Raw genomic sequence first — 27,404 nt, 5'->3', positions numbered from 1 at the left:
ACATAACAGGATTGGAATGTCTCTAGTAGTTTGTGCAGATTCATGCAGTGTGAATAGAATAAATGTATTAACCCTTTTGAACCTCAAATGCACTATGCATGCATATTACTAATACATATTTTTCTAACACAGGGACACAGAGGTTCATTGCCCGAGGGTTGCAAAGGTTCAACGACAGCCAGCAGATCCCTGTAGTAAGTCACATAATCCATATCTTAACACCAAATTATCATATATGTGTATAGTAAGCATATCTTTTTCTGTGAATCTGTGTTTCAATTGTGTTGCATGGCTATCTGTATTGATAATAGTAATTTACATGGAGGAAATGTAGTTTCACTCATTACAGTTATCATTTGCATATTGATACATTCTGATGTTATCCACAACTATACTCGGCCAGTGTAAACATTATATAGGACTGTTGATTATAACTGTTTATTAATACATACTTCACACATATAGATCCTACTGCTATTCTATAATATCTAGTTTTATTACAGCTGAGGAGCTGTGATGATTCTTAGCTCAATTGGTTAAGCAATATGGCAAAATAACTGTTATATCCCTGTGTATAGATTCATATGCCAGTGTAGCTTGTTTGTTGTAAAAATATTTTTTGCAATGATTCATGTAATATTGCTCATCACATATGGAAGACCTATGTTTGTTTGATAACTTATATAGTACAGATTTTTACTGATCTAGCATGTCTGTGGTGCATTGCAGTGTTTAGGCTATGGATGATTACACATTTCTCAATTATCCATAAAGCTTCCAGAAACATCTTACAATACACTTCTGTATGTGTGAATACTGATTAATAGATACATTAGTAAGCTCTAAATTATAACATTCACAACACTCATTTCTAACCCATGGCTGCTTTTATCAGTTTAATGATTGCAAGACCAATTCAAGTTATTATGGCTAAAATATGTGTGACTCTTTCAAATACAATGCAAATACAAGAAGTGTAGATCCGTAATTGTTATACTGTCTTATGGCTGTATAGTTAGGACTATATGTATTGACGTGTCTGGTTTTGAATCACACATTTGTGCATTAATTCCTTTAATAGCTATTTATTTTTGAAAAGTACATTCTAATGTGTTTTTTTACAAACATTGACAGTTAAACTCAGTATAGATTTGTAAGGTGTATAAATGCATATTCCATCGTTATTCCAGACACATTTACAATATTAAATGTAGTGTAATGTTCATCAGTTCAAATGGTTAAACAATAGGCCAATATAAATTTATATTGCCTATGTTTTTAGGTTCATAGGCAAGTACTAAGGTAGCTACTCTTGTGGGTCATCTTAAGCCAAGCCAATTTCCTTTTTTGTACTCGAATAAATCAGTCTGATTGATTATAGATTGGCCTTACCCATCCCATGGTCAATCTCTGTGGGCAGTCCAGTTTTTGCTTGTGTCTGGACAGATACCTGCCAAATAGGGCATTATATTCAATAACTGGCCTAATAAATGCTGAGTAAAGGGAGGGGTGATGACATCTCTAGATCTAGACACAATCCCCTTGTTTATAAACTGTGCAATATCGAAAGACTTTCTTACAACAATGGACACATGTTGGTCAAAAGTTAGGTCACTGTCCACATAAGTTCCAAAATCCCAAACAACTGGGTCAGTTCAATGTCCGACGTGTAACATGTGGATTCAAATCTCAGGCTAGCCTATTTTGGATAATATCTTAGCAGTTATGCATTTCCTATTAAACAACACATATGGGAGATGTACATTTGGTTGGTAAGTTATACATTACAGATTTTACACATCTAGCATGGCTGTGGTACATTGAAGCCTATAGCGCTTAGGCTGACAATGACTATACATATTTCTATTATCTGCAAAGCATCTATAAACATTGTACTTCTGTTAATGATGTGTGTGTGTGTGTAAATACTGGGTAATATATACATGTGTTACAGATTCAATTTCATTTTATTTTATTTATTTGCAGTTTGTTTGCCAGGATGGTCTATTGGGCCATGAGGAACACATTTTCAAAGGAGTCCTGGGGAGAAAAGCTCCAGAAAAAGCATAAAGATTACAATTTACAAGATAACAAAATTACAAGTATGTTAGAATTAGAAAAATACAAAGTATCAAAGTTACAGAAAAACTGGCATTTGTGGGAGCAAATTAGTACAATGCATTTAAGAAAAAAATTAATTTCAGGCAAATTAAGTTCCAGAGAATATGTTAGTTCCTGTAATTTGTTGCCATTTAACATTCTGTTAAAAATCCATTACTTCTTTTCACTGACTACCATCCTTCCTAACTTTATTTATTTATTTAGTTATTTGACATTTATTGATCGGGATAGTCCAAGTGGGCTAGTGCTTTTTTTCAGTGGAGGCCTGGGGAGAAAAGCTCCACAGTACAATTAAGAATGAGTACATTTAAATGTCAGATTTGACCAATAATTCCTTTAATGGCTATTTATGCTTTTCAAGTGCAGACAAATGTTTTATTGAAAACAATGAAATTTGGACATCTGAGTTGTTATAGTTGTGAGTTATTGCTGTGAGCAATGTAATGACATGCAATCATGACTGCATAATTTTGTTGTTTGAATCCCACTGCAGATATTGCATGCATCACTGGCCAGATTGAATATTATTAGACAGGCAAGCCTGACTTTCATGATATGTGTTAAGAACCGTGTTGCCATATGTGTTATGGATGTTACCAGCTTATGGCACCCAATGCGTTTTGGATATATTACACTGTGACATCCCTCCTCTGTGCCAGTGATCAAGGAGAATCAATCCTCACCACTAACACTAGTGGGAAAATGTTCAGTGTGAGAAAAATAGACAAACACAGCATTTTCAGATGCAGCTCTTTGCACCAAGTACAGTTTCCTTTAAAACTACACAGGGAATGCACACTCCAGTCCTGGGGCTGGGCTTTCTCTCCAGGCTCCAAATAAGACTCCCCACTGACCACTATGGAGCTGAGTCCTTTGCTGGGTTTTCCAAGCCAAGTCCTCCACCACCCTCTCTATGAAAACAGTGCTCACAATGTCCCTGTTCAAAGGAGTTGTCAGAGACACACACACACACACACACACACACACACACACACACACACACACACACACACACTCACACACACACACACACACACCTGGGAATGTGTGTCACAGTTTACTCACTCTGCCACCTCTACCTATAAAGTAGGCTTACTGCCAACAGAACACCCAAAGCCAGCTACTTTAAGGCTCTTATCAGAGTACCAATTACACTTATTAAAATTAATACTTATGCAAATGGTAGAGTTTAACAAAGCAACAAGAGTTTCAGGAATGTTGAGCCACAGAGCCACTAAATAAATGCAAGTACTGTCAAACGTTAAATATTTTCTAAAAGTCCAGCCACAATGAAAGGTTTAGATATATTTAATAATAAATAACAAAAAAATATGAAAATACTGAATATCTATTTACAATGAGCACCAGAGTTTTAAACACAAGAAATATAAAGAAACAACACAGATAGAAAGACTCAGACAGATACAGAAAAAATACATTTAGCTAATCTCACTATATTTTTCTAACTGGAAGAAGATTTACTGTTCCCTAGTTACTTATTAAAGCAAGGCACAATGAACTTGAGTGTTGTGTCCGGTCCAAAAATAGAATACCCATTTCACATCTGTCACTAGTACTCAAATACAATTCCGGTGCTGGCTACAGAATGACATCACATCTGCTCACCTGACTCTGTGGTTCCCACACTACCCTCTTACTAGAAACTGACCTATGCCACTTCCTGTTTAACTTTGAGACATTAAAGTGTGGCATGGTTAATTAAAAAATGCACATGTTTAAAGCCATCCCTATAGACTATGCTCATGTGTCAGATACTGGCCATTTGATTCAATGTACCTAGAAAATTAAACTAAAAGTTATATTTTAATAATTTTTATTTACATTTGTTGACCGGGAGTGTCCGACTGGATGTAGGTCCATTTTCAGTGCAGGCCCAGGGAGAAAAGCTTCACAGTTAAAATATACAGACAGTAGTTACATTGGATTTACATAGCGATTAACAATTTGATTAACATAGCAATTAATTACAAACATAGTTACAGATGAAGAACATAGTACATCAGTAGACAACTAGAATCATTATCTGCAAAGTACATAACAGACATTAACAATTGTTACAATAAGAAGTTCCTGCCGTATAATAAGTAGTAGGCTTTTGAGCATCCAAGCTTGCTATAATCAAAGTAGTTAGTGGGGTGAAAAGAAAAAAGGTAGTGGTTGGATGGGGTGGGTGATATTAGAGTGGGAGTTGCAATAGCCAGCATGTTTTTAGGTGCGCTTTTAGTAAAGTTTTGAAGTGGGTGCATGATGGTACGGAGGTAATTGTGGGTGGGAGGGAGTTCCATAATTTGGCTATGGCCCAAGAGAATAGTGCTTCACCAGCAGAGTTATTGGCTTTAGTGATCTGCAAGTGATTTTTGTTGCTGAATCTTAGTAGTCTGGTAGTGCGATAGGGTTGGAGTAGATTCTGGAGGGATGGGACATTTAGTGGATGGTTTACTAGTTTGTGGGTGAGTGTGAGTTGATACCATTGAAGGAGGTGAGGGAGTTCAAGCCAGCCCATTTCAGCAAGTGAGAGACAGTGGTGACAATGGTAGGATGCCCCTGTGGCGAATTTGTCGATTTTGTTGTAGCAGGTCTCTAGCTTGTTTAGATCGCATTGCTTTAGGTTGGTATATATTGGAGAGGCATAAAGTAGGGTGGGGATAAGGTGGGAATTTGCTGCTGAAATCTTTGCTGCTTTGGTGAGAAGTTGCTTATTTCTGTATAATGCTTCTAGTTTTTTGTGGACTTTTTTATGGTCATGGATATGTGAATGTCAAATTTTAGTTTATTGTCTATTTCCACTCCTAGCAATTTGGTGTGTTCTGTTGGGTGTATAGTGGTGTTGTCTTTTGCTGTGATGTTAAAGTGAGAGTTGTTTTGAGTATGTTTGGTGGGTTGGAAGATGAGTAGTTTAGTTTTGTTTGGGTTGAGTATTAATTGGGCATCAGATAACCAAGTTTCAACAGAGAAAAAGGCTTCCTGTGTGACTTTTTACAGTTTGGGTAGGGACTGGGCTGAGCAGATGATGGTTGAGTCATCTGAGTATTGTATGAGTGTGCCATGTTTGGTGGCAGAGGCTAGATTATTGGTGAAAATAAAGAAGAGTAGGTGTCCAAGGATGGATCATTGGCGAACCCCTATAGAGACAGGTAGTTGGGGAGATGTGTCATTCTGCTATACAACGGACTGTTGGTGGTCAGACAGGTAACTCTGAAACCAGTTGATGACTTATTGAGAGAAGGATAGGTTATTGAGGACAGAGATGAGTTGTTTATGTGGGACCATGTCAAATGCTTTAGATAGGTCTAGGAAAGTAGCAGAGGAGAGATAGCCATTGTTTTTATGCTGAAGGATAGTGTTAGTAAAGGAAAGTAAGGCAGTGGTGGTGCTATGGTTTGGTTGGAAACCATGTTGAGTATTGGAAATGAGGTTGTTAGTAAGGAGGTAGTCTGAGACCTGAGAGTGAATGCATCTCTCTAGTATTTTGGAGAGTGGAGAGAGAATAGCTACGGGGCAGTAATTGGTTAGTTCTGTGGAGGGGCCGCCTTTGTGGAGGGGGATTATATGTGATACTTTCCACAGTGTGGGAATGTAACTTTCTGACAGAGATCATTTAATCAAGATGGATACTGGGTAGGCCAGAGCATCAGCTGCGATTTGTAGGTATTCACTTGGGAGGTTGTCTGCTGCTAATTTGGTGGGCTTAAGTTTTGTTAAGAGTTTTTTTATGTTGGAGGTAGGTACAGGAGAAAAAGAGAAGGCAGTGGGGAGATTACTAGTTGAAGGTGTGGGTTGGAGGGGAGGGGGGTTGTGTTGTTTAGCTAGTGATAGTATGGTTTGTGGGAAGTGTGTGTTGAATAAGGTAACAATATTTTTGGAGGAGTGAGGGATTTTAGGAGGAGGGGTACTGACTTTACCTGGGTGGATGATAGAGTTTATGGAGGACCAGAATTGTTTGGGGCTGTGTTGGGAGGAGTCTAGGGCAGACTTGTAGTATTGGAATTTGTCCTGTTTTATTAGCTGTTTGACTCTATTGCGTAGTTCTAAGAATTTCTGTCTAGTTGAGGGGTTTTTGGTTTTGAGCCAGTGCTCCCAGGCTTTATCTCTGTTTTTCATTTCTGACTTAGTGGTTTTCTGTAGCCATGGGGAGGGTTGTGCTTTGGTTCTGGAAAGTCTTATGGGGGCATGGTAATTACGGATGCTCAGGAGGGTAGCATTAAAAAATTCAACTGCGTCATCAAGACTGAGGTACTTTAGAGGATGTCAGTTACATTCTTTGAGGGATGAGATGAATGTGAGTGGGTTAAAGTTTAGTTGTTTACGTATTTGACGGTAGATGACAGGTTTAGCTTGGTATAGGTATTTTGTGAGTAGGAATGTTGGGGAGTGATCACTGAGGCTATCTGATAAGCAGCCTGTTATATATGACTGGGGGCTCTTACTGACTAGTATCCATTCCAGGGTAGTGTGCTTGCTGGAGTTTTTATTTATCCTGGTTGGCGACTGGACTAGTTCAGTGAAGCCATGAAGATTTACATGATGGGCTGGATGGCTGCCAGAACAGGATTGCCAGTCAATATTGAAATCACCTAAAATTATAGTTTCTTGGGGGAGATGGTGGGTAGACCAGCTGAGGAGGTTTTCTAGTGGAGGGATGTTTTGTCCAGGTGGGAAGTAGCATCCAATTATGTTGATGGTTTTGTTTTGGTTTATTTTGAGGTTAGTATATATTATTTCTTCATTGCCTATTTGTGGAGCTGATGATTTTAAGATCTGGATGTTTAGATGCTGTTTAAATATTATAGCTACACCGCCTCCTTTCTGGTTTAGCCGGTCTGCTCTTAGTATGTCATAACTGGTAGGGAGGATTTGCTCACTGGTAATTTTAGGTTTTAGCCAGGTTTATGTCAGGATGACTATATCTGGGGAGTACAAGTCTATGGTGGCATGGAGTTCATGGACTTTGTTGGATATAGTTCTAATATTTAGGCTTAGTAGAAGGAAGTCACTTGGCTTTCTAGTGGCTGTGATGTGGGAGAAGTTGTGGTTTCTAGTCTGATTATGAGGATTGGGGTTGAAGATGGTAGGGCCAGGTTTGGGGAGGATGTCTCCACTTAGGGCTAGTTTTGATATGCATGAGGTTATTAGTTTTCTCAGTTTTTGAATGTGTTTGTTTATTAGGGAAACTTTTTGATTGTGCTCTGTGGGTAATAGGTATGGTGGGAGGGTTACTATGTTAAGTTGTAGGGATGCTTTATGTTTGAGTAATATAGTTGCTGGAATATGCAGGGGGTGCATAGGGATGGTTTTTGAGTTGGTGGGAGGGGAGCTGAGTGAGGGTGAGACATGAGTGGTGGTGTGAGTAGTAGTACAGTGGTAGTGGTTCAGTGGGGGAATGGTGGAGTTTTGGTAGGATTGAGCACTGACCCAGGCCATCTTTTTTTTGAGAAGGTTCCCCTGCACCCTGGCAGCAGGAGTGTGCAGTTAGAACTTGTCTGTTTGAAGACTCTGGAGCAGGGCTCAGTTTTGAGCTTTTTTCTGGTTAATTGGGTAACTTGTTTAAATTAGTTGTTCATTTTCTATTGTTTTATATATATAAAAAAGTGCATTCTATTCATCTGCTTTTACTGTATTTGTGTTTTTTCCTACTTTATTATTAGTGGCATTAACTACAACTCTGATCTGAGATATATAACAATAAGTATCCTTTTCTGTGCATTTAAAGAGTTTTTTTGATTGTATCTGCTTTATTTTCTGAAAAAAAATATATACTTGTTTCCGGCCTTTCTAAGCCAGTATAGTCCAGTTTTTAGGTTAAGTGCTGAATTCAGAGCTGTGTTACAAATCTCTGTGTTTGCCCATACCTTACCTGGATAGAAGGAAGTTCCTCTCTTCACCTGTGAGAGAGGGGAGCTTTGAGCAGCCTATTTGTCCCTGGAGGAGTGGTTTCAGCCCAGAAATTAGTAGTTTATTGGCCATTTTGGGCTAATTTCTATCTCTTTCATTTCACTGCTATAAATACCACATTTGCCCGGTTTTGCACGCCAGGCAGTGCCGATTAGCTAGGGTATAACTATTCCCGGCTCCACAAAGTCTCCTCTTCAATTTTTCCCTTGGAACTAGACAAACTTTCAACTTAAGCACTCAAGCCATTCATTTCTCAGCCCAGCACTTACTCAAAACTCATAGCAAGCACTTATAAACCCTAGCACTAGACCCTCCTATACTGTAGAGAAGGACAAGGCTCTCTAGTCAACCTTACCAGCCATTCAGTAAAACAGTTCACTACACCTATCCAGGCATGTCCAAAGGGCAGTTTCAGGTGTACTCTCCAGTCCATCTGGTAAATCTGGGCATTTTGAGGCAATGTTACAACTGCCTCATGTACACAGACAACCCTCTCCTCCTACCACCAAACAATAATACATGTGAGAGATGCAATTATACAGCCAAACTGGAGGCTAGGCTCTCTCAAAACAAGGCTGGATCAGACAGTCAAGAGGTGAAGGGAAATACTTGCATCACACCACCAGTCTCACATAGACCCATTAAACCAGCACCGGCAAAAAACACACATAAATACACAAAAACATACTTGGAGGCTCTAAATAAAAATATTCAAAAGCAACAGAGACCTCCAAAGCAGACATCCAAGCAACCTCCATGCCCAACACAAATCAAGAAACACATAATTCACAAAACCAGTGTGCCATGCAATCACAGCCCTTAAGGCAAAATAACATACCCAACATACTAGTAATAGGTGACTCTATAGTCAGGCACACTGATGTCCCACTCACTAGGCTGAATAAGGAGAAGGTTACTGTTAGCTGCCGGTCGGGTGCCAGGATCCGCCACATGACACTAGCACTCAGGTCACTCCAGAACAAGTACAAATACGACTCTGTCATTGTCCATGTTGATGCAAATGACCTGAGCCGTACCCCCCCTGGACTACATGAAAAGAGACATGGAAGAGCTCTCTGATCTTGTAGCCCAGGCTGGTATGACCCTGACCCTGAGTAGCATCCTGCCCTCACCATGAATGATACTACAGTATAAAGAAAAAAATTATCAATTTCAACAATTGGCTAAGTTTCTTGTGTCATTCAAAGTGGATCCAGTGTCTGTCTGCCTGGGATGACATGCTCGACAAGCCACGCTGCTTCACTAGAGACGGCTTGAACCTGTTACCCTTAGGCTTTCGAATACTAGCCAAGGCTCTTGCCACCCCCATAGTGCCTTTTTTAGGCAAGGCTCAAAAGACAAACCCACCACCATAAATAGCACACGTAACAAAAAACTGAGTGTGATGCTACTCAATGCCAGAAGTCCAAACCTCAAAATGCACACACTCGAGGCATTCCTCAGTATGAAGAAAATCGATATATGTGCAGTAACAGAAACCTGGTTTAAGGCTCCAGAGAGCACCCCAGCACTACCAGGCTACAATTCATACCATACATTTTGGCCACAGAACCCGGGCCGAAATACAAAAGGCAGGGGTGTATCCATATTCATCAAGGATACCCACACCTCCAGGTTAGTGGCACAGCACAATGCTTCAGAGATCATCCACGTGCAACTGACAATGGGCACAAATGCAGTTCAAATTGTAGCTTGCTACAGATCACCCACCATGTCCCAGGACCCCCATTCCACATTTCTGGAAACACTGGGAAATATAAAGGTCCTACCAAACACTCTAATATTGGGTGATTTCAATTACCCAAACATTAATTGGGAAAACTATTCAAGTGCTAACTCTCTTGCGTAACATTTCCTAGAATTTATAAACTCAAACGCCCTGGATCAACTGGTCAACACTCCCACCAGAGGTCACAATATATTGGACCTGGTCATCACCAACATGGGCGACCGGTGCTCCACACCGGAGGTCAACCCTTCACTGGTTAGATCTGACCATAAACAAATCACTTTGGATATCCACATTCTGCCCCCACCCCCGGACAAGGAAACTACCATGAAAAACTTTTCAAAAGCAAACTTCACGTTACTTAAGACCAAGGTGGAAAGTTTCAAAGCCCCCCCTGCTAAAGGATAACATTGTCCAAGCTGCAAAATCATTTACTAATGCATTCTACGGGCACCTACAAGAATGCACGGATCATGCTATCCGAAGCAAAACCAAGACTCACTCCTCCAAGAAAAGGAAACCAGTCTGGTGGACTCCTGCCATAAACAAGCTATACAATAGAAGGAGGAAACTAGTACAGAAAAGAGTAAAATCCCAAGAGGGGAAGACATCCCTGATCAGTATTAGCAAGAAACTACATTCCCTCATAAAATCATCCAAGGTTAGCTTCGAAAGAAAAATTGCCATGGACTCCAAAGATAACCACAAAACATTCTTTAGCTATGTCAAGAATCTAAGTGGCAAGTCTCAGATCTGTTCAGAGTTAGTGCAGAATTGTACAAAATACACTGAACTGACCAATATTGCCAACATCCTGGCAGACAGGTTCAGCACAAACTTCACCCCCCCTCTCAACCCCAAACGAGCCCATAAATATACCAGAAGAATGTAGTGCCCCTGAAATCACAGACACTCAGGTTAAAACAGCCCTCTCCAAAGCCAATAACACAGCATCAATGGGACTGGATGGTGTCCCAGGCTGTGTCCTACACGAGCTCAATGATGAACTAACCCCTCACCTAAACACACTGTTTAAACTCAGCCTCTCCACAGGCTACATACCCCTGGAGTGGTGCACAGCAATGGTTATTCCGCTCCACAAAGGTGGAGCCACAACTATCGCCCTATAAGCCTAATTAGCTTGGTCTGCAAGGCTATGGAGTGCATCATCATGGAACTCATTAACAGAGACATTGGGAACCTCCAAACACTGGACCCTACCCAGTTCGGCTTTGTTAAGGGCAGATCATGCCACCTAAACCTGGTGGACTTCTTTGAGACAGTTACCAAGGCTATAGATGAGGGAAATGTGGTATACACAGCCTACCTAGACCTCACAAAGGCCTTTGACACCATTCTCCATTCTGGTATTATAGCCAAGCTCACCAGCCTGAACATAAACCCCTACATCACAAGATGGGTTGCCAACTGGCTCACGGACAGAACCCACATGGTAAGAGTTGCAGGAGCTAGGTCTGACTCTAAACTGGTTACAAGTGGTATTCCCCAGGGCTCAGTGCTAGGACCCCTCCTGTTCGGCATATACTTCTCAGAGGTACAGGCAAGCACAGAAGGACTATGGCTGACCAAGTTTGCAGACTACTGCAAACTAGGGGCTATAATTGACTCTCCAGCTGACACAGACATCCTCCAAAAGGGTCTCACTGAGACGGACACCTGGTGTCAAAATCATGGCCTCAAGCTAAATGCCAAAAAGTGCATAGTCATCCCCTTTGGAAAAAACAAAGTACCCACAAACTAAAACATAGGTGGTAGCCCCCTAAATACGGAAGACATAATAAGGAATCTTGGGACCCAAGTAGATAGTAAACTCTCCTTTGATAATCACATTGCCAAAGTGGTCAGAAAATCCTTCTACATAGCACACCTTATCCCAAAAGGGTTCACATCCAGATCAAAAGAGGTCATTGTGCCCGTCTACTCATTGCTCATCAGACCCATCATAGAGTACAACACCCCATTTGGGATGCATCTTACAAGACACCTGTAACAGCTGGAAAGACCACAGAAGTACGTCACCAAGAGAATCAATGGCCTCAAACAGATGCCCTATGCAGCTCGACTGAAGAAACTCTAGCTGTACTCGGTTGCATACCGCCTACACAGAGGTGATCTCTGCCTGACATACAAGGCCATGTCCAACCCAGAACTGATCGACATGCTCCACCTAAAGAAAAGCTTATCTGCTCTAGGGATCTAAACCTCATCACAACAATAAATAGGACGTGCTGGAGGGATAGATTCCTGTCACAGAGACTTCCCGTGCTTTGGAACAATATTCCAGTCTACATTAGACAGAGCTCCTCGCTAACCCTCTTCAAGAGAAACCTTGACGAGTGGATGGGAAACATAAAGTTTACCCCGGGGATCACTTCAGTGGCTCTGCTGGACAGAGGCACAGGGAACTAATCTAAGGGGGCGTCAAAAGCCAAAACATTCTGGCTAGGCTTATTAATGCCTTCGGGCAGATAACCTAGTACCTACCTGTGAACCTATGAACCTGTGTAAGATATGCAAGGAGAGTGCATGCAGTGAGCATAGGTACGGTATGCTTCTACATGTTAGCTGAGGAGGAGTGATAGTAGTGGGAAAATGGAGGAGGTAGTGTTGGGTTTAGTGCCATGGTTGGCTATTGGAAAGATGGGAGGGGTTTGTGAGTGTAACAAAGATAGGACCACTGGGGGCGGGAGGGAATAGGGGGCAGGGTGGGGTGCAAAGCGGGTAGAGACCCTGTTAGTTGCTCTTATGAGGGGGCTGGAAACAATCAGGTAACAGAGTAAACTGATAAATGAACATATGATAGTGAATGTGGAGACTCAGGTAAGTACCCTGTATTTCCACAAACTATCAGTTAGCTGTGCCCCAGTTCAGGCAGTTTTAATAAGTTCTATGGCAGAGCCGAGCATGAGGTGCTCAAAGGGTGGTTGTAGTTTAAAAATGGTGCCTGCCACAGGTAATATTTATTAACTCTGGGATTGGCTTAAGGTAATAAACAAGGAAGGGGAGAGGAAGAACAAGGGTGTGAGCAGGCAGTTCTTTTGTACTGCTGCTAATGAGCCAAAGCAAATACAAGTTTGTGTTTAAGAAACAATCAGAATTGACCAAGGACTGCTCTGAAACTGTAAGTCATTTCTTAACCATTCCTCAGGTGGAAAAACAGGATAACCTTGTATCAGTAGGCTACTGTGGTCTCAGTTTAAATTAACACACAGTATTTATCAGTTATGGATACTATTTGCTAACAGAAGGGAATAAGAGGGAAAATGGAAGATGAGTGTGTGTTTCTGTGTATGTGTGTGTGGGGGGTCTGCTTACAAGCCAAATCAGAGTGCTCTCCAGGGGATAATGAATATTGGCTCAAACAGGTAGACACATACTCAAAGTTAACTGTAGCTGTTTGCAGACAGTTCAGACCTGGACTGCACTTTTCTTATAAGAATGATAAAGGTGGTACCGCAGTTGAATACTTAAGAGTGGTGTTAGGTCTAGAAAAGAAGAGTACAGAGAGGAATAAGCACTTTTGAGATGGTAAAAATATATTATAAAGATTACAAAAAACAAACTGAGCAAATAGCTACTGCATACAGGAAAATATGTATTGAACCAACTACTAGTATATGCAGATACTGAGCCAATTGGAAAAACATCAGTGAGAAGGGACCTCAGCTGACAGTTATGCAGTCACAGACAAAAATGTAGTGAGCAGTACTCTGTCCTGGGTCTCTAATGCAATTCTATCCACCAGTAACAGCACAAATATATAGAAATAATTAGACACCAGTATGAGCTGTCTACACACAACACGTATACATGAATAACATTAGTGAACAAGGTGCAGCTATGCAAATAGACCATACTATTATACTAAAAACAACTTGATGCAGACAAACAAAATGCTAGCATGCCATAGTAACTTCCAGTAATAAAGCATAAATCATATTAGATGTCTAACACAATTCAACATAAATAAGCATATACAGTTGCAAAACACTTACTGGAGAGACACTGAGCTCCTCATGGGGCCTGTAGCAGAGTGGATTGTAGTTAAAAAAAAATAATGATATTGGTGGGAATGAGTTTGAAACAAAGTGGACCAGTACATGTAATTCTACTTAGATGCATATATTATGGCATTTGAAAATATGTGTGAACAGGAAATTAGAAGCCTTAGAGATGAACAAAATCAATATGAAAGATTTTACAATTTGACCATTAAAGAAAAGAACCAGATCAATTAGTAAATAGGCAAGATGTTAGAATAATGAAACCAGACAAAGGGTGAGGAGTGGTTTTAATGAATTACACTGATTATGTTACCATGCTGCATCAGTATCTTAATAATGAGATTTATTTTGAATTAATTTCACGTAATAAAATTAACATCTCTTATAATAAAATTGATAGGTTTTTATATGATATGTTGATTAACAATGAAATCTTTGATTTGGAAAAAAAATACCTGAAAGTGAAGAAATCATTGACGCCCCCTCAATATTCAGTATCCCCAAAGTGCACAAAAATATAAGCGATATCACATTAAGACCAATTGTAGCATCTGGGGATCTAAAACTGAACCACTGGTGAAGTTTATTGACAAACGTTTGAAGTCCTTTTACAAAGATAAAGAACTTGCATTAAAAGCCAATTGGCATTGCTTAAAAGAGCTTACTAAGGTGAAATTTGAAAAGGACTTAATCCTATTGATGGCTGACGTCAAAGATTTATTTTTGGTTATGCCTCATGAATTGGGATTAAAGTTATTCAGGGAGACACTATATAGGAGGACCAATATGAATCACGAAAAAATTGAACTATTAGTGAGTTTGATGAACATTGTTTTAGATAATAAATTTGCATATTTTGAGGGGGATTATTACAAGCAAACTAGGGGAGTGAGGATGGGAGCAGCAGCACCACCAATTTTTGCAAATATAGTGCTATTGTTTTGGAAGATTAATTTTGTATGTAAACTGAATATTATAAAACAGTGTGTCCTATTTCAGATATCTGAATGATTTATTGATCATTTGGAAGCAATCAGAAGAAAGATTTAATGAATTATTTTTATTTTTATTAATGATGCAGTCGATTATTTTAAAATTTACAATTAATTTTAATGATGATAAAATTATTTTTTTAGATTTTTATCTGAAATAAGGACATGATAAAAGGGAGTTTTTCGTCAAATATTTATCAAAAGGAAACTAAACTTGGTGTAATCATTTTTTATACTTCAGTAGTGCCCATCCTTTGTGGCAAGAAATAAACTTGGTCAAGAGACACTTTCCTCATTTCTGTAGTCTTTCAGACCAAGGGTAAAATCTTAAGGGAAATGTTTATTGACAGAGCATATCCTGTGAGTATTATTGATGAAAAAATTAGGCAGGTGAATAATGAAAGGCATAGCCATTTTAAACCAATATTAATAGTTGGAGGTATTATGATTAATAAGGAGAAAGATGAAAGTCTGATTTTAACAGGGACATGGTGTTGTCCTATGGTAATGTTAGTAAATAAATAAAAAATATTGTTAATAAAAATTGGAAAAGTTCTTTATTTATGAGGGTACCGACATTACTGTAGCATTGTAGCCTATGGTATTGAGAGGGAATGTGTAGTTTAGTTGCAATACAGTCAGAGCTGTTCATTTAGCACAGTGTATGATCTGCAATGCATTCTATATAGGTAAGACTGAAAGGGTATTGAGGCAGCGAATTTATCAGCATATCTATGCTTTAAAGAAAAAATATATAAGGAATGCCCTTTATAAATGTAGTTTAGAGTATAAGGAGTTTAATAACATTTTATTTTTTTGTGATAGAAAAGGTCCCACAGTATATTAGAGGAGATTGGAAAAGTTATTTAAAGAAGGAATCACTTTGGCAAATTAAATTGAATGCTACACAGTCCCCAGGAATCAATGATAACATGTCTCTTAACAGTATACTGGTATTAAAATTAGGAAAATTATAATATTGAAATATTTTGAATAATAATTTAAGTAATATTTAAAATAACTTTTGTAGTTTGTCATACGTCTGATTCTGTTTAATTTTTATGTCAGCAGTTATAAATGTCTTATTTTATTTGTGAATCTATGCACTTATTATTTAAGGATGTTCAAATAATTAATTGATACTGAAGTGATGTTTTGGTTGGATTATTAATCAAACAATAAGTGTGAAGTAGTATAAATGGTGGGTTTAGGGGATTTTTATGTATCTGAAGAAGTCCTATAGTAAACGAACAAAAGCACTTATTATTTTAAAATTGAATAAAATGAATACAGTTCTGTGGTGGCTTGACTGTATTCTTTTTATTTATTTAGAGTATCATTGTCATGTAGGTGCACTGGTACAATATGACCTTGTGTCAACATATTGGGTGTCATATACATGGAAGGCATATGCATACAAGGTGGTGACAATTGAGTAGATTCCATTATTGTTTATGTTGTACTTGTGTGTTGTGCATTAACCAGGGATTTATATTCTTCCTGCCTATCCACAAGCTTGCATTCCTTAACTTTCATTAATTAGATAGATAGATAGATAGATAGATAGATAGATAGATAGATAGATAGATAGATACATAGATAGATAGAAATATCACCATTTACTTTATATTCCATGTGACAGGTGTGGGTATGTGTCTTTCTGTTTGGATGATGTTATGCCATTGCATGTCACACATATATATTTTTTACCTGACAACCAATTTATGTTGCCTCTGACATGGCATATGTCTTAGACATATGGATTGAATTTATCCTGTATTTGTGGTGTGTATACTTATTTGTTTATTTCATAGCCACATTAATGCTTTGCTGCAGTACTGATGTTAGGCACTGGGCTTGGTTGTTTGCCTTTCACATGCAGGGTTGCAAGTTCTGTTCTGCCCTCCACTTGTCTACTCCTGCATTTGCTTAGCCATGATTGTATTCAATATTCATTGTGTACTGCAGTGTTGGCCATCCCCATTTAGAGTTTTCCAACACACACCTACCATCAGTCATACTCATTCTGATATGACTGCCACACACTGCAACATTTCAGCAATGATTTGAGCATTGGTACATATCTATTTTTGTGTTGTAGCCTGGCTGGCATGCATCCCTACCTAGTTTGTCAATATTCCTTCAACCATGCTGTATAGTCTGCATGTGTACACTCTGTGTACTTTACTTCTTCTTTATGTGTATTAGCAACCTTATGTCTTGTGATATTTGTTATATGTTTACACCTGCTTTTATGCCCTCTTTCTCTTTCTGTGTCTTAGCCATTATTTCTATTCACCCAAAAAAATGCCCATATCCCTCTGACTCTCCCTTTGACCTTCCTATCCATCATAACTCTTGTGTATCCCTCTTTCTAGTACTTAACTGGTGAAAATGCGGAAAAGTAAGTGCCCTGAAGAATGTTAATAGCTGGTAGAGGGAGCAACTTATAAGCTTCTGATGAAAACCATTTCTGCCAGGAGCTTTATTGTGCTTCATGTTTTTAATTACTGTAAGAACGCCTTGCCTGCCAATGGACTTTACTAGGTATTGTCCTTGTTCAGGGATTAAAATGGGTAGAACAGGAAAGTTTGGATTTATGTAATGGTGGCACGGTTTGAAACTACAGTACTAGAAACATCTTTGTAGATATCTTGGTAATAATAATTGTAAAACTTGGATAAAATACTTTCAAGCAAGGGATGATCATTACTTATACTATGTGCCTGAGAAGCTAAAGATTTGAACTGCTTGTTTTTTTCTTTTACAGCTCCTAACTAACCTAGAATACACCTAAGGGAGACTCTATAATATTGAAGGCAAAGTCTATCCACTTTCAGTTTTCTTATTAATGATGTCTTGAATTTTGGCCTTAATGTAAGTCAAAGTTTTTGCATTACTTTGAGATTTAAGGGCTGCCTTTCTTTGAAGGACTAGTTGATATTGCTCTTGCAAGAGTTTTAAATCCTTATTCCATTGTCTCTAAAGTTCATTGGTGCAGAACAATAACAGAGTATGCAGAAACCTCTTGTAGGCATCCCAAAACAGATGGAGGCAGTAGTTTCCTGGCATGTGTACAGCTATAAATTCTTAGGTGACTTCAATAAAATGGTTAGTAAATTCTGGGCATCTTGTTATAATATAGACAGAGTCTCTAGGTCTTAGGTGTTAGGGGATCCAAATCCTAGAAAGAAGATTCCAAAGTTTCATGATTGGAATCCTGGCATGACATCAATTTAATTAAGGGACGGGAGTCTAACAGAGTATTTTCTGTATAGATCCTATTAGTTGCAGATGTGTAAAGGAGCAGGGAATAGTGTGTATATGATGAGGGCTGACTTGTATGGCCAAGTCCACAAAAGACAGGTCATACATCCAAGCCCTAACAAATTTAGCCAAAGTGATTAGATAAGAGGTCCCCAGGGCTTAGGTGTCCTGTGGATCTATAATACAAACTAATATCCCTGCAATAATTAATGAACCTTTACTGTTGTCTTGTATATGGTGGAAAATACATCTAACTTCTCCAGTTCCTATGGCTGGATGAAGATAGATGGAAACCAGGGTTAGTATTCTGCTGCTCAACTGAAGTATCATCCATGTAGCATCACCTCGTACAGAAGGGAACATGTCCATTTACTTTATATGTGGGCAATTATACTTGATTAGTATGGGAAAACCTTTGCACGTTGCAGATTGGTGAGCTGAGGAAGTAATTAAAATATAGCCCCAAGAAGACAGCACAGCATGTTCTATGTCTAAAAGGTGGGTTTCCTACATTGTACAGATGTCTGAAGAACATTGTCTAACCCAGGTATGAAAACAGGACAGGGAAATGTATTCTATTAATGTTAACGCTAAGTAACATCAGATAAAACATATAGATGGCACAATGTTGCTCATCCCCTATCACTGAGTCCTTAATGCCAAATTGTCTGTGATATTATTACATTATGTAGTTTGTTTCCCTAAAGATAAAGGACAGTTGAATCTGTAGGTCAACTCCAAAAGAAACAAAAACTAGTTTAAACAAAAATGAATCATGAGATCCCTTCAACAATTTAAGCACTACAATCCAAAATTAAGATGAAGGTCACTTAACCAAAGTGTCAACTAGTAGTTAATGAGGTATGAAGAATAACGGATATCTTCCAAGCTAAAGGATATAACTATCTGTCAACATCATCAACAACTAGGAAGTTGATCAGTGTAGAGCTAACTATGCATTAAGCATGAATCAGAGATTCAGAAAAGATGTTCTCTTAAAACTGGTAATATGTGCAACTTTGAGCATCAAAGATCTAAAATAAATCAACCATATTTTATTTTAACAGGCTGCAAAATCAAACTTAAATATACAAAAGCAGTTCAGTGTTAAAGGGATGGCTGAGCACTTAACTATCAGACCAGAAATACATGTATGCTTCTGTTCATTATTTATATCCAAGTTACGATGACAATAACTATTTTTAAGATCACCATGTTGCAGTCAACTTCTGAAAAAAATCATTTCCTGACGCAGTTGACTTCAAATTTTAGGATGTGGGGAAGCAAAGTTACACTTCACACTGTCTGGAATCATAATGGCCGATTTCTCTTTTCAGTATGCTATGACTGTCTTCATGTGACAGAAGACACATGGAACTTCTGGAAGCACTACTCACAGCCATATTGGATACAGTGTAGAGGCTTTCATGCCCTTTTCCTTTACTTATGTTTTTTTTTTTTTTTAATTCTCTTTATTGTTTTTTCCATAATAACACCAATACAAGTAATAAAGATCAAACTATAACAATATGTACAACAAACAGAAGGACAAAACATCAAAAACTATGTACATTTAAACATTGCCCACCTATAAATAAAGAGAAAGAAAACAAAATAGCAATTGGTATTACCTAAACGAACATGTAATCATATTAAAATAAGTTAATTCTTTGAGAAATGGTTTGTGATTCATGTTGTGAAGTAAATATTTATGTGCTTTGAGGTGCTTAATAGCTAGAGTCTTAAACCCTTCCCAGGATAGTAAATGCCTATTTTTCCAATTCAAAGAAATATAATATTTAATTAGCATAAAAATAGAGATCAGTAATCTATAATTCCGCTCGGATAAACCTGGAGGTGGGATATGTAGAATAGTAAATTCCCAACAAAGAGTAGACTTTTCGTATCCAATTTTCTCCAGTAAAACTCTCAAAGGACACCATAACTTATATGAGCGTTTGCAACTCCAGACAACATGTAATAAATCATCAGTTTGATTAGGGCAAAATTGACATTGAGGGGGGTAGTTGGGATATATTTTATTAAGTATGTCAGGAGTAAGATACGCATTATTCATTATCATGAGCTTAGTATATTTAAGTTTTTTTAAGGGTATGAGTCTGGAACTAATTCTTATGGCCTTAGAGATCTGATTATGGGTAATAGAGGGATTAAGTTTTAGCCAAGAAATGGAAAAAATGAGCTCATTATGCGTTTTAAGTGCCATAATAGCTTTGTAAGTATTTCAGATATTTTATTTTTACTAAGAAACAGGTTCCACAATGTTTTACATATTGAGATATCCTTATCAGAAACCAAGGAATTTTCCAAGTAAATATGCACTAATTCTCTGATTTGTCTTAATATGATTGTATATTTTTTAGGTAGATTCAAATTAGTTCTTAAATCCTAAAGAGACTGTTGTTTGAAAGGAAAGAGATTGGAAATAGAAGTGTTCTTGAGAAGGGGGTATTGTTCCAGATTTAACATGTGCCTGTTTCATCTTAGATTAGGGTTGAGGTGTAGTGGTTGCAGAATATTAAAGGAATGAAGCATATTCAGGGAACTGAAGAGGTTTTGAAGTGACCTTATATTAAATTTAATGCCTTTTAGTAGTTTAAGATTGCCCAAGTTTTCTTTGTTCAAGAAAGGAAGCGCCGCAGGGTTTATGTTTAAAGATTTTACATAGTTATTATACAGGATGACCCAAGCAGGGGCCCAAGGAGAGTGATCCTTATTGTAGGAGGCAATATTTAGTATTCTACTTCCATTGATTATCTCATAATATGTTTTAAAGTCAGGTATGCCCAGGCCTCCTTGTTCCTTAGGGAAAGTAAGTTTCAAATAACTAATTCTGACAGATTTGGGGGCCCAGATAAATTTTGAAAGAAGAGATATAATATTTTTAAAGAATTTGTTATGTAGAATACTCATTGATGCATTAAATATATATAAAAATCTAGGAAGAATATTCATTTTAATGATTGCCGTTCTGGCCAAAAAAGGAAGCTTAAGTTTGGCCCATCTGCCTAGGTCACCCTGGACATTCGACCAACATTTAGCCATATTATCCTGATATTGAGCGGAGTTCCCCTGAGAGAAGGATATCCCAAGATAGTAAAGTTGTTGTTTAATTTTTATACCTGTATTAGAGAATATATTAGGGGATGGGGAATAAATATTTATCGGAAAAATTAATGATTTATCTCTATTGAGTTTGTAGTTTGCCAGGTTAGAGAAGGTGCTAATGGAGGATAGGATTTTAATCGGGTCAGATCTGGGGAGCGTAAAGTAAATGTTTAAGTCATCTGCATATGCAGAGAGATAAAGTTTAGTTTTAAAGATAATAAGTGTGTGATGAAATGTTTTCTGTTTGATTAAAAGGAATAATGGTTCAATGTAAAGGTTGAAAAATAACGGGGAGAGGGGGCATCCTTGCCTAGCACCATTGAGAATTTTAATTCTGTTAGATATCTGTTTATTTATTTGTAAAATAGTGTATGCACTAGACTATAGGGTTTTGATCGTGTTGATAAATGAATTTGGTATGTTGTAAAAAGGGAGACTATAGAATAGGAATTCAGTGCTAATACTATCAAAGGCCTTGGAAGCATCAATAGCTAGAGCATAAAGGGGGCTTTTATTTAGAGAAGAGAGAGAAATCATAGCTTCCAAAGACAGGCTGTGATCAATTGTCTATCTGCCCATAATGAAACCAGATTGTTCTGGTGAAACAATAGAAGAGATAAATAACTTCAGTCTATTAGCTAGAATTGTGGCCAAAATCTTCATATCAATATTAACAATAGAAATGGGTCTATAATTCCAGGGGGTTTTGGGGTCAGCATTATGTTTTGGAATAAAGATAGTTCTAGAGGCATTCAGGTGTATATCCTTAAAACCAGAGGTGGTAATATTGTTACATAAAAGAAGCAATGCTTTAGAAATTTTGGAAGTAAATGATTTATAAAATTCGGCCGTAAATCCATCTGGTCCAGGTGATTTACTAGGTTTAAGGCTATTAATAGCCACAGTAATTTCTTGCATAGAAATTTCTCGATCTAGAAGTTTATTTTGCTTCTCGGTCAGTTTAGGGAAGGTTAAATTGTTAAAAAAAACTGTAACTCTTCTTTATTAGTGGAATTTTCAGTAAGACCGTACAGCTGGGAATATAAGTATTCAAATAATCCAATAATCTCAGTAGTATTCTGATATCCCTTCCCCTGATATGAAATTTCGGAAATAAATGGAGATGATTTGTTCAGGTTTACCACTCTGGCCAGAAATTTAGAGGGGAATTGAGCCAGATCCGAGTAATTTGCTAAGGATTTAATCTCATGGAAGTTAAGGTCCTCCGCTTGCAAAGATAAAAGTTCCTTTTGTAACAGAATCATTTGTTTCTCCAACTCAGGAGAGTGTTTTTGCTGGATTTCAGTTTCTATCTTATGGAGTTTAGAGGTTATATCTAATTCCTTTTTGTTGAATAGTTTCTTATAATGTGAGGCTTTATTTATAAGAAAACCTCTGATCATAGCCTTGGTTGCAGCCCAAGAGCAGTCTAAAGGAGTCTGCAAGGAGCTTCTGGATTGGAGAAATTGGTCAAGATAAGACTCAACCTGTGAGAGAATTTCTTCCTTCCTTCTTAAGAAGGTTAGGATTTACATGCCACCAAATAGCTATGTTCTTTGAGGATCTTGTATCCTGCCATTGAATACAGAGAGAAATCCTTGAGTGATTGGAGAGGCTTCGGGGTAACAGGCAAAAGAAATATCCAGATTATTGAATGAGGTGGAAATCAGAAAAAAGTCCAATCTAGACCAGCTTTTAGCGCAGTTAGAGAAAAAGGTGAATTTGTTATTTTTATGAGTGGCTTTAAGAAAGATATATGGATCAAAAAGGTTAAAATCATCCTTCATTTCTGATAAGGACAGGGTTGCAGAGGAATTGAATTTAGCCTTAGTATTTGTCCTATCATTTTTTGGGTCCTGTACAGAGTTCCAGTCACCCCCAGCAATGTAATAGTGATTAGGAAATAGTGCAAGTAAGTTATAAATCTGCATAATAAAGTTTTGTTGACCTGAGCATGGGGAATAAATATTAATAATTAAAATAGGTTTGTCAATGAAAGAGCAAGCCGTGACAAAATACCACCACCTACCATCAGTATCTGAGTCAGACTTTACTATGTCATACATAAATTTATTTTTAGTTATAATAGCAACACCTGCGCTATTAGATTTGGCTCCTGAAGCTATGATCTTAACCCAAGGTCTCCCCCTGTCCTGGTCCCATTGGTGATCAAGAAGATAGGATTCTTGGACAAAAACAATATTAGATGTGGATTTAAGAGTCAGATGCATAAAAAGTTTTTTTCTTATTGGAAGCTTGTAACCCTTTGATGTTCCACAATTCTATGTCCAACATTTACATGCAAACCTAAGTAGATTAAAAGAAATGTGAAAGATGGAGAATATACTACTATCTATCGTTCTTAGAAAATGAAACAAAAAGATTTGGGCACATATAAAAAACCCTTCCTGCTTTAATCCCGTGCCTAGCCACCACCCCCTAAGCCCGGAAGTGGCTGGGATATTAAAGAATAACGTGAAATATGATAGCCTTTTACAGCAATTCTTTGGTCTCACCCAAAGGGAGAGACTGTTAAATCCCAGAAAATTACTCCTATAACACCATAATCTAAAATGCATAACAATCCCAAGCAATTCTAAAACACACTCAAAACTCAGCTATATTATTGTTCAGAACATAAGATTAATCGGCAATAAGTGTGACAGCATAAAATAAGGTGGTTATTAAACCAGGCATAATTAGTATTTAGCTTAATGTTGCACTCTTTATAAACATCCTGTTGTTATACAACTGCCACTTGACTCTAAAGGGGAGAAGCAGCTATCCCCTTAACTTATCAAATAAACCTTGCAAGACAGGCATATTACTTAAGTAAATACTATACAGTCCTGAGATATTAAAAAAAAACATTTGTGTAACTCGATTGAAAATTCCTGAAGACAGATGGGGTGCATATGCAGCTTGATCCTAACAATCAGTAATTAAAACCTGTGCTCTCATATTAAGGCACCCTCAACATCATCTATGCAGGATAATAACTCAAACTGACCTAAAAGAACCATTAGAGTTGCCCCATTACGTTTTGAATTATGAATAATGAAAAATATTAACCATCAACAAAGTCGAATTGTGTGTACCCCAGAAGAATTGTCAAAAGTTCCACCATTAAATTGTGAAAAGTACCCTGAGTACCATTGGCTATAATAAACAACTGTCACAAAGAATGATATGATGTGTAGGTATGTGGACTTGTACCTTATACTGGTTAATATAAACAATACAAATCAACTAAGCAATGAGCTTAGTTCCATGTGCAGGGGTCATTATGGAGAGGGTCTGCAGGAGCTAGATTAAACCTTAAGATGTTAATGTAAGAGCAGCAGCCAAGAATATCAACGGGGCTCGAAGAGCCGGCTGCAAAGCTTATTGCTACATACTGATCCATCGGCTTTTCCAGTGCTTGCCATTTAAAATAAGAAGCTTACTTTAGTGCGCTTTTGTAAAACAGAACTAGAAGCTCTATTTTATGATGGCAATAATTTAAATATACTCCTCATATAAGTATCATATAACACAAGCCTGAAGTTAAAGAAAAGGTAACATACCGCTCATAGAGCGCAACATACATGAATTATGCCCTTCCTATCAACAACATCGTCTAACCAAAAGAGATTGCCATCCAACTAATGGTTAAGTTACATCGGTAAATCCCGCTGATTGTCTCTAGACAAGGCAGAGCTTCTTTAATGTATGGAGCCTTAAAACGGGAACAGATCTGTTGCAAATCAATCAAGGATTAAACATAACAGTACTACCACTTTAAGAATCGAAAGGACTCATGGTAAATGCAGGGGTCAAGGTTCCTCTGTCTAACAAACAACATGGTGGAAATTCAGATTTGTAACTACAGTCCCATGGAACAGCACGAGAGAGCAGGACCGCAAAACGGCCTCCCAAAGCACCGAGATGACCCCAACTCTGCACCGCAGCAAAACGAACCAGAAGCAAGACATCCCGTTCCGCTTTTTTTCCCTTTTCTTTTCAACTAATGATCAGGCATCGCCAGATACTTCAGGTAAGTTAATGCTTTTATAGAGCAGGTTCCGGACATTCTTTAAATGCTTGATAGAAGATCGCTGAAGCTTCCTTACTGTTTTGAGCAGAAAATTTGGACCCTAGGTGATAAAAAATCAAAGTATTGGGATATCTCATCTGAAATCTTATTTGTTTCTTAATTAAATAAGCGCAGAAAGGAGCAAGCTTTTGTCGTTCCATCCTAATCTGAGAAGGAAGATCAGATGAGAGAGATATTTTAGATCCATTCCATTCTATAAACTTTTTGTTTCGAGCCGCTATTAATAGTTTGCTTACATGCTGATAATTAAGTATCTTCACATAAACGGATCTCGGCTTAGTTTTATCATATGATGGTCTTAGGGCTCTATGGGCACATTCAATTATTATCTGGTCAGAGAGAGGTGATTTATCCAGGAATATAGCAAAAATGTTTTCAAGCAATGTGAGATTGTCTATATGTTCTGGTATGCCTTTTAGGATAATGTTATTGTGCCTGGATCTAGCTTCAAGGTCCAGTCATTTCTGTTCATAGGTTCATAGGTTCATACTAGGCTATCTGCCCAAGGGCATTTATAAGCCTAGCCAGAGTGTGTTTGGCTTTCGCCACCCATTTTAAATTAATTTTGTTATGCCTTTTTTTGAGGTTAGTATACTGTGCCTCTGTCTAACAGTGACACAGAAGTGATAGTCAGGGTAAACCTATGATCTCCCATCCACTCATCAAGATGCCTCTTGAAGAGAATCAATGTGGGACTCTGCCTAACCTGGACTGGGATTTTATTCCGGAGTGAAGGGAGCCTCTGGGTTATAGTTTCATAGTTTCATAGTATAGTACTAGGCTATCTGCCCTGGGGCATTTGTAAGCCTAGTCATAGTGATGTGGCTTTTGCCACCCCATGAAATGGTACAAAAATGTACAGAATAAATCAAGAATACTGTGCCTCTGTCTAGTAGTGACACAGTGAAGGTCCCCTATATAATAGAATTAGTTTACTGTGCCCCTGTCTAGCAGTGACACAGATGTGACCCCTGGGGTAAACTTACGATCTCCCATCCACTCATCAAGATTTCTCTTGAAGAGAGTCAGTGAGGGGCTCTGCCTAATATGAACTGGGATCCTGTTCCAAAGCATGGGAAGCCTCTGAGTTATGAATCTATCCCTCCAGCATGTCCTATTCATACTTGTGCCGAGGTTTAAGTCTTTAGCTCTCGTGGTCCTGAAGGATTTGGATTTTTTGAGGTGGAGCATGTCCACAGATCCTGGTTGGACATGGCCTTGTACGTCAGGCAGAGATCACCTCTGAGCAGGCGGTATGCTACTGAATAGAGCTGAAGTTTCTTTAGTCTGGCAGAATAAGACATATGTTGGAGACCCTTGATCCTTTTGGTGAGGTACTTTTGTGGTCTCTCCAGCTGTTGCAAGTGCCGGGTGAGGTACATACCAAATGGGGCATTGTACTCAATCATGGGTCTGATGAGGGAGGGATATAGGGGTACAATGACATCCTTGGATCTGGATGTGAATCCCTTCATGATAAGGTGTGCAAGGTAGAATGTTTTTCTAACCACTTTGGCAACGTGGGTGTCAAATGAGAGGTCGCTGTCTACTTGGGTCCCTAGGTCTCTGATTACTTTTTCCGTGCTCAGTGGGTTGCTGTCTATGTGATAATTTGTGGGTACTTTGTTTTTTCCAAAAGGGATGACTATACAATTTTTGGCATTTAGTTTAAGGCCGTGACTACGGCACCAGTTGTCCGTTTCAGTGAGGCCTTTTTGTAGGATGTGTATATCTGCTGGTGTATCGACTATGGTGCCTAGTTTGCAGTCATCTGCGAACTTTGTCAACCACAGCCCTCCCATGTTTGCTTTAACATCTGAGAAATAAATGCCAAACAAGAGGGGTCCCAGGACAGATCCCTGTGGGACACCACTTGTGACTGGCTTTGAGTCTGACATTGCTCCAGCGATTTTAACTTTATGGGTTCTGTCCTTTAGCCAGTTTGCAACCCATCTAGTGACATAAGGGTTTACTTTTAAGCTGTTTAGCTTATCTATGATGCCTGAGTGGGGTATTGTGTCGAAGGCCTTAGCCAAGTCCAGGTATGCTGTATGGACTGCTTTGCCCTCATCAATGGCTCTAGTGACTGTTTCGAAAAAGTCAACCAGGTT

Source organism: Protopterus annectens, chromosome 2.part0 (assembly GCF_019279795.1).
Source record: "Protopterus annectens isolate FY-2018-M chromosome 2.part0, PAN1.0, whole genome shotgun sequence".
Lineage (NCBI taxonomy): Eukaryota > Metazoa > Chordata > Ceratodontiformes > Protopteridae > Protopterus > Protopterus annectens.
Note: the sequence above shows the minus strand (reverse complement) of the source record.